This window comes from Peromyscus maniculatus, chromosome 14 (assembly GCF_049852395.1).
Source record: "Peromyscus maniculatus bairdii isolate BWxNUB_F1_BW_parent chromosome 14, HU_Pman_BW_mat_3.1, whole genome shotgun sequence".
NCBI lineage: Eukaryota > Metazoa > Chordata > Mammalia > Rodentia > Cricetidae > Peromyscus > Peromyscus maniculatus.
In genome coordinates, this window is record NC_134865.1 from 65078469 (window position 1) to 65087319 (window position 8851).

At 35.1% G+C, this 8851-nt stretch overlaps 1 non-coding gene across 1 annotated transcript; it reads right to left on the minus strand.

Annotated features, from left to right (window-relative positions):
• Positions 1 to 235: 235 nt before the first annotated feature.
• On the minus strand, positions 236 to 339 carry LOC121822560 (U6 spliceosomal RNA). The gene has a single exon (XR_006063746.2). It is a non-coding gene; the product is annotated as a U6 spliceosomal RNA (small nuclear RNA).
• Positions 340 to 8851: the final 8512 nt, after the last annotated feature.

Consider the following 8851-nt stretch of genomic DNA (forward strand, 5'->3'; position numbering starts at 1 on the left):
GCACATATCAAAATGTTTAAGTGAACGTAAATAATTACATTCATTAATGTACAGAGATCACACATTTACACTATAAATTATTTGGACATTTCATGAAATTATCCAGTGAATGTTCAGGTAATACCTATATGTGCCACTATTTTAGGAGCATGGCAGTCTGGTCCTTGTCTATGCCTTCAACTTATCTCATGTTGCTTTTACACCAAAATTATTCTTGCAGATTTTTTTTTGTTGTTATAATAATAAAGTGTTCAATGGATTTGTACATTATCCTTGCACAGGTACCATGCTAATCTTCTCCATATCACTCCAATTTTAGTATACATATTGTTAAAGTGTGCAGGGATGGAGTTTGGCTTTTGCACATAGCCTTATGACAACATAACTTTGTGACTTTCACATTCTTGGGTTCAGTATACTCTTCCCATCTTACTTCCACAGGTAAATATATCTGGGTTTCTCTGCTGAAATATCAACTTCTCCATTCAGTCTGTTTTACCACCTTTAAAACCTTTCAAACAAATATTTACTTACTTCGTTGCCTGTGTTCCAGCTTGTGCACTTATTTATATGCTGAAGCTTTTGTTTGATCTTCTATATTTTCCCATGTGTAGCTCAGAGCTTTTCCATATGATGCCCCAGCATAAAATGGAATTTAAAGCTCCTACTGGTTGCATTATTTCTAAAATATGACCCTGTGATAGAACTTTTGGAATAGCTGCATAAATATCAGGAAAATTCCATCTAGAAGCTATTAAATAACCTTTGACTTTTTGATAAACCCTCCAAGCGTCCATTCACTCATTTGGACATTTATATAAGTCTTTTGTTTCCTGTGAAAGAGGCTCTAAAATGCAGGTACCCTCCTCACATAGTATGGCCCTGGCATGTCAAAATTCACCACACATCACATGTGTGTTAACTGAAAAAAAAAATTCCAGGGAACCAAGAACAGCATTCATTCAAAGGACAATGCTCTCAGCTTGGAAACAGAAATGATTGAGTTTGACTTGTCTAGGAGTTATTAAAGTGCACTGATTAAAGAGAGAGATACAAAGAAAGAGAGAGAGTGTGTGTGTGTGTGGGAGAGAGGGAAGGAGGGAAGAAGTGAGGGAGAGAGAGAGAGGTTAAGGGAGAGAGGGAAAGACTAACACAAATTTCAAAGACTGAAATATGGGGTGTTGGAGTAAAAGAAACTAAAAGCAAAATAAATAAAGGTCTGAACAATAAAATGAAAAGAATAATTAAATAAATTCCCACAATTCTAATGGACATTTGTGAGCCACAGGGAGCAAAAGATCAGCAAAGGAGAAGACAGGTGATGAGCAAGGCAAAGTTGGCCTTGAAATAGAAAAGAATCGCCAGGTGGTGGTGGCACACACCTTTAATCCCAGCACTTGAGAGGCAGAGCCAGGTGGATCTCTGTGAGTTCGAGGCCAGCCTGGGCTACCAAGTGAGCTCCAGGAAAGGCACAAAGCTACATAGAGAAACACTGTCTAGAAAAACCAAAAAAAAAAAAAAAGAAAAAAAAAAGAAATAGAAAATAATCAACTGTCATGAAATCAAAGGCAATCCTCTTTCTTCAGGATAATAGAAGAGACTGATATTGGAGGGATACAGAAGGATCCATGTGGTTATACTTGGACAAAATGCTAGAATAGAATCAATGATAGTTGAAGTCTGCCTCTCCTAGGCCTAAACCACTTTTTAAAAATTAAATGTCACATGGCTGTCACTGAACCCTTAGGAAACCAGCAATTATAAGCAAAGTGTAGAAATATATAATAAAGTTTACTAGAGGCTTTCTGCAAAACTCCCATATAAAATGTGGGTCTTTGTCTTAAATTAGGAAGACATTTTAGTAAAAGTATATTAATGTAAAATTTGTATATGAGTATGCATATTTAGTATAAATAATACAATATTGTGATATTTTATTTGTGCTGATAAGTGGTGATATTTTATTTGTGCTTTAGTCAAGTTTGCCTGGAGATCAGAGGAAATAGCAAGCCATTTTAAGTAAACATAGAAGTCAGGCAGTCTTAGCATGTGCCCTTAATCCGATCACTTAGCAAACTGGGTCTCTGTGTGTTCAAGGCTATACTAGGAACAGAGCCAAGTATGGTGACACATGCCTTTAATCCTGGTACCAACCATAGAGAACTGGAGGTCTGGACAGACAGGCAGTGACAAGGAAGTGAGATAGCTGGGCTAAGGTAGCCAATGAGAGGGCAGAACAGCAAGGCAATAAAGGCACAGGTAAGACAGGAAGTAGCTCGCATTTGGAAGCTGCAGAGCTGGTGAGATAAGGTTGGATGGTGGCTATTCCTATTTCCCTGATCTCTAAGGCTTTCACCCCTATATTTGGCTCTATACTTTTTATTTAATAAGACCATGTAGAAATTCATTGACATAATATAATAAATTCAAAGATTATATTTAAGAGGTATCAACTTGGTCTATCCATAGATGCTGGAAACTAAATAGTTGTTATGTTTCTATTATTACATATGTTTTAATTCTATTATATTTAGTTAAATTCTATTATAATCTTTTTTTGCAATTTTAATTTTTGTATTAATACTGTCTTTATATACAAATATCTTCACTGTTTAAAACAAGTGAGTTTGACCAGGATGGAATTCTGAAACATTGCACTATGCCTCATGATTAAGAAATCCTCAATATTAATCAAAGATATTGGAAAAAAGCTCAAATCACAGAGTTAATTTGAAAAACTTATTTCAGATTTAGACTCCATATTTTAGACAGTCGATAACACACTGAGAATGATATGAGGGAGAGTGGAATGGAGAAATAGATATGGGGTTTAAAAGAGGCTACCTGTAAAATACAAAAGAGCTAAGTCTGTGGGGCTGATTAATTGCATGTTTTAATTTGACTGTATCAAAGGTTACTAAGATTAAATCTCACTTATGAGTGTGTCCTGGAGATATTTCCAAATGTGTTTTATATTTGGGTCAGTATATTCAGTAACATACTCATCGTCCTCTTCAATATGAAAGGACTTATTTTTTTTTTAACTTTACAACATATTCTTCTCCTCTACTGAGTTTATAGCATGTCTTGGGTTTTACTTTTGAGGTTGCTAGGTGAACACTTAATAGCCAATTTCAGCATTGGTGGATATTGTCATTGTCTGTTCACCAATCACACAAAACTACAGCTCCCTGCAGCCACATGATGAATGGGATATTATTCTTCAGTCTCTGGAATTCAGTAAATTTTCCAAAAATAGTTCTTGAATGAAGAAAGGAGATCTTAGCCATTGTGTTCAATTATTTCCTTATACTTTCTAAGTTGATTTTTATGTAAATTTTATATTAAAACTGTGTTTCAGATTTTATACATTTAAATCACAATGCTTTTTACTTCAAACTTACTGTCAAAAAGAAAAAAAGAAAAAAAAAAAAACCAAAACACAAACTCTTCAAATTTCATCATCTGGTCAACTACCCATATTAATTCGGATTACTAACAAGAAGTTCAATAGTTCCACATTAGCGAAAGTATGTCTAATTTGTCTGAAAGGTACCACAAACCTTCACATATTTTCTTTCTTGACTCTGTGCAAGTAAAAGTGAGTTCCAGTCACAGAAGTTTTCCCATTGGGGCTTTATCTTACTTATAGATGTAATCTGTCACAAACACCAACATACAAGAAAAATGATGGCAAATCTTGAAAACCTCATGGCCAACTAACTACCCCATCAACATGTACCTGGATGTACAGGTCAGAGAATCTCCCTGTATCTCTAAGCTAGTTATTAATTCAAATCTCTGTGTACATATTTCTACTTGATGAATCTACTGGTATTTTAAGGTTTATTATCATATCTTGTAGAACTGCATATGTAACACATCCTGTCTAATATCTATAGTCTTCTTAGAGGAGTATCACCTAGTCAAATAAGCTCATATATGCCTCCTATTAGATGGATACAGTATATACATTATTCCATGTAAATTTCATATCCCATAGCTGCAGGGCCTTACGTAAAAGTTACATATCACAAATACACGGTACTAGCTTTACCCTAAAGTCAAAGGTAATTGAACCAATGGCTAAACTGAAGTTAATTCTGCTGTTTATAAATATTGAGGTCAACACTGAGACTAATACAAAGTAAAGGAAGCTTGGGTTGTCTTTTACTTCTGCTGAAATTGAAACAGTACTAAACAAAACAAAGCAGAAACCCAAATAAGAGTATGAAAAGCTAGCATGTGAAGATTCAGATATAAAACAATAGCATCTTTTTTTCCAGTGATGTTCAAACCTCTTCCAAGCTCTGTGGCGACTCAGATACCAATATTGGCAATCATATAATAAAACCATATTTTGTTCCACTAAATCTCTCCAACCCCTGTCTTTTTACAGGCCAGTTGAATTGGTTTCAGTTGAAATCAAATAGTATTTGCTACAGTGGAGTTCCAGACTATCTGAAACGCCTCTCAACAGACTTAGGTGCTTTCCAATTATATTTATCCCCTACTATCTCTCAGGTTTTTTTTCACAATTAAAAGCTAACAGGAAAAGGCTAATTCTCTAGTCTCCAAATCTAGAAATACATTTCTATCAGAGGTAAAAAATGAACATGTAAAAAGTTTTAGAGTTATTTCTGTAATAATGGAAAATCTATGGCTATTACCTGCTCAAAATAGGAGAAATATATTTTATAATTCAAAGAGCTGATGAGATAAAATTCTGAGAATCTTTGACTTGCATTAAAATACAGAATGGATTAAATGAATAAAATATTCTCTCAAACTGTACTGGCATATTTCATCAAATTCTTAAATTTTTGGTTGAATTGGTTAAATATTTGAAATTTGAATAATACAATTTGTGTTACTGTGGTTTCACACTGCTGCATATAAAATTTCCTGAGAAATTTTTACCTCAAAAGAATCAAGCTCCTCAGAGTGAATTTAAGGCTTTTACTGTAAGAGGGAATATATAAACGACAAATACTGGAAGCCCAGCCAAAACCACAGCTTAAGGAGACATAGACTCTTGTGAGGGACCTTACTACTATGGCTTAGCTAACTTAACATGGGACCAAATAGCTATCTAAATACTTACATCAGTGCCTCTAGACAAAATCTACTTTCACCTTTAATCAGAGTTTGCCTTGGACCTGAACAGAGATGAATTCACAGGTTTGTAGATGTTCGGGAGGCTTAGACTAAATGGTGATTCAGAGGACAGATATGAACAGTATACTTATAGATCAACCCTCTAAGACTATTGTGAAATAAAGCATGAACACAATATAAAGGCCAGAAGATGAAAGAAGTGTAAGTTGGTATCTTCAGGTCATGACACATCGATTGCAATCATGATCTCTTAGCAGCGGTGGTCGCCTCCATAAAGCCTATGTTGTCCCATTAACAACTAGTTACAGACTGGGGAGATACTCATGGGACTTTACCATCCCTGTTAAACTATGGACAACGGAAGTATACTTGAAAAGGACAGTTCCTGTTTTCAGTTGTTTAAAAAACAATGAACTCATCAGGATCAAATGGATACTTCCAAAACCGCGTCCACATTGAATTTCCAAGCTAGAGGGTCACAAAGTAAAACAAGAAGACGTGAATATGGGAAATGAACTGGTCAGGAGGTGGAGGGGAAATCAGCAAAAGAGGGTCAGGGTGACATAAACAGAATTCACTACATATATGTATAAAATTGTCAAAGAACACACTTAATCAATTAAAAAAAAGCAAAGAAATTGGGGCTGGAGTGATGACTCAATGGTTAAGAGTGATTGCTGTTCTTCCAGAGGACCATAGTTCAGTTCTGAGCACCTACTGGGTAGGGCAGCTTACAATTGCCTGTAACATCAGGTTCAAGAGACCCAATTCCTTCTTCTAGCCTTGGCAAAAACTGAAGTACTCACCCTGTGCCCATATTCATACACAGACATACACCTATACATAAAATCAAAAGTAAAAGAAAAAATAAAATATTTTAAAAAGTACCTCATGGTTGGAAAGGCGTTTGAAGTTATTTCTTGACTGTAGATTTCACATTACATGTTGTGGTTGGAATCCTAAATGTTTCCCATCAGCTTATATTTTTAAAAGTTAGCAATAAGCTTATAGAGTTATTTAGAAGGCTGGGAAGCCTTTATAATATGTGGCCTGGTTGGTAGGTCACTGTGGACAGGATTTGAGATTTTTACTCACCCTTACTTCCTTCTACTTAGCCACATGCTTCCATGACCAGAGGCTGAGACAGTTTGTCATGGCTTCCTCATTCTGTGGACCTAACACCCCTGGCTCTGAAAGCCAAAAGCAACCATTCTTCCTCTAAGTTCCTTTGGTCAGAAATGTTACAATTACAACAAAAGTACCCAATAAAGCTCCTATTGTTGAATTACACAATTGACCATTTTTTTTTCTAGGTCAAATTTTGAGTATTCTTATGCCCTGCAGGGGTAATCTGATACTGAATTTTGACATTAACTTGATTTATAATAGTGCTTATTATTGGTATATCCTCAGTGTGCTTCTCTCTTTCACCATAATTAGTAGCATGAATGAAGCCTTCATTGTGCCAGTCACTGGTTGATAATCCCCCTGTGTCTGCTCTGTCAATCTTCATAACTAAAGCATGAGTGGTACACTGAGAGAAAAATTAAGTCTTGGAGACACTGGGTCATGTAGTAGATTTTAAACAATTATGTTGGGGTGTCAGCCTCATTTGGGACAATGCCTTCCTTCCTAGTGTCTAGCATTTTTCTGAAGAGATTTGAGAGGAAAATCAACTTGATAGTAGTGTTGTGAGATACAGTGGATGTCTCAGAGGCAGACAGTGGTTATAGTTTGGGGGAGTATAAAGAATATGTTTATGAGATAAACAAGTATGGCTTCACAAAACATCAAATGGGTACAGTGTTGACACCTCAGGTACTACCCTTGGAAAGAATTATAGTACAAAATAAAAATGAGTAGAAAAACCCAAGTGATGCTCTTTATGAGCAGGGGTGTGATTCCGGAAAGAGAGCACAGATCACCCGATTGTATTATTACCTAAACCTGTATGTGAATGGAGGCACATGATGTACTATGAATTTTATTTATACATTGTAAGTAAGTAAATATATTTAAACATAGTATGCTACATAGTGTCACATGGTGTATCCTATTATATAAATATCATGCTTACTTATTGAATGAATCTCCTATTGGCAGGAATGATAGACAAGCTAAGAGATGATGGAGTTTTCAATTTGGATGTGTTTCAATATGTGTCTGGAATTGTGCTATCCATACATTTGCTTTAATATGTGTCTGGAATTGTGCTATTCACACATTTGTTCTGTCTCTCTTCTACCTTATGTCCATACCTTGAGAAGCTCTGGATTTCCTCAGCAGATTGTACATGAATGTAGCATCATCTCAGAAAACACATTCACATTGGCTTCTTACTCTTTCCTTTTCAAAAATTTTTCTCCATTTTTTCTAACTGTGTGGTGCAATAGATTTGAGAATAGGGGAAATAAACTCCTAATACTTAGAGTTAATTTCTGGGTTGGGTTTAGAATAGACAACTTCTAGCTTTACATTCCATGGTAGTGTGGACTGGAGACTACCCGTGCATAATTCTTGGGGCCTGAAAAAAGTCCTATACAATGAGAAGATTAATTGCTGATTCTGAATCCATTAGATGCCTTTTTCCAGGGGGAAATTCTGCTGACAAGAAATCCTACAAAGCCAATGTACTTGGCTTCCCTGGAAAGTAACAGTGCCATGGAAAAACCAGAAAAATTAAGAGTTTTAATGGACTAAGAATCACAAATGCCATGTAGCATATGGAACAAATCATGGAGTAGTAATAGCACTAGAATCCAAAGATTTAATAAGACTCCATTTGCACCACACAAACAGAATTAGAAACAAACCCGATATGATGGCACGGGGAAGCTAATACAAGGGTGGGTTCCTCATATTTCCTTTATCTGTTTATTTTAATTTTGTGCAAATAATTACAATGGTGCTCTATTCATCTACCTTAAGTCTTGTGAACAAACATTTCTTTTAAAATAGGTGTATTGACTGAGTAATGATTATTGTGATTTTTTCCTATTTCCCTTAATTTAAAGATCTTACCAGTCATATGATACGATACTTAGGAATTTTGCTTCAACATCAAGAGAATTCAAACCATCCCAAATCAATGTTATAAAAAAATCCTCTATTTTTGTCATTGGAGCTGAGCACAAATAGTAACATTTGAAAGCTAAAAAGTTCCTATGAATTGGGTTTACTTTATATGTTACTCAGCATGGTGTATATACAAACAAAGTCACTTATCTTCCATCTTCTAAAACATTTTTCCTCTACTTTTGTGATTCAGCTTTTCAGAGTATGAGTGAAAACTTAGAATATTTCTTAAAATTATTTTCACTGAAACAATATACAGAAGATATTCTGTATTACTCCTCAATTTACAAATAAAACATCAATTTTAAAATCTGAATTTATTGCTGTTACTAGCATTTTCCATTTGTACAAAATAGGCCGGAATTTAATAAAAACCTGATTATTTAAAGACTACTTCACAACACTTCACAACCCATGCTTCATGCAGTAAAAAATAATGCAATTTAAAATCACATTATTTTACCCTCCATTTGTGGCAATTAAATAAATGGCTCTTATTATTGTTGGTGTTCATACAATGTTTTCCTCCTTTGTCAGTCCTCGATTGCATTTGGTTTAGGATTTGGGTCATGTTTTGTTTCATTTTGGCGCATAGAGGTTTACCCTGAAAAATACACCTTGTCGTTGATTTAAATGACCTGTCTGTTCATCCCAGCCA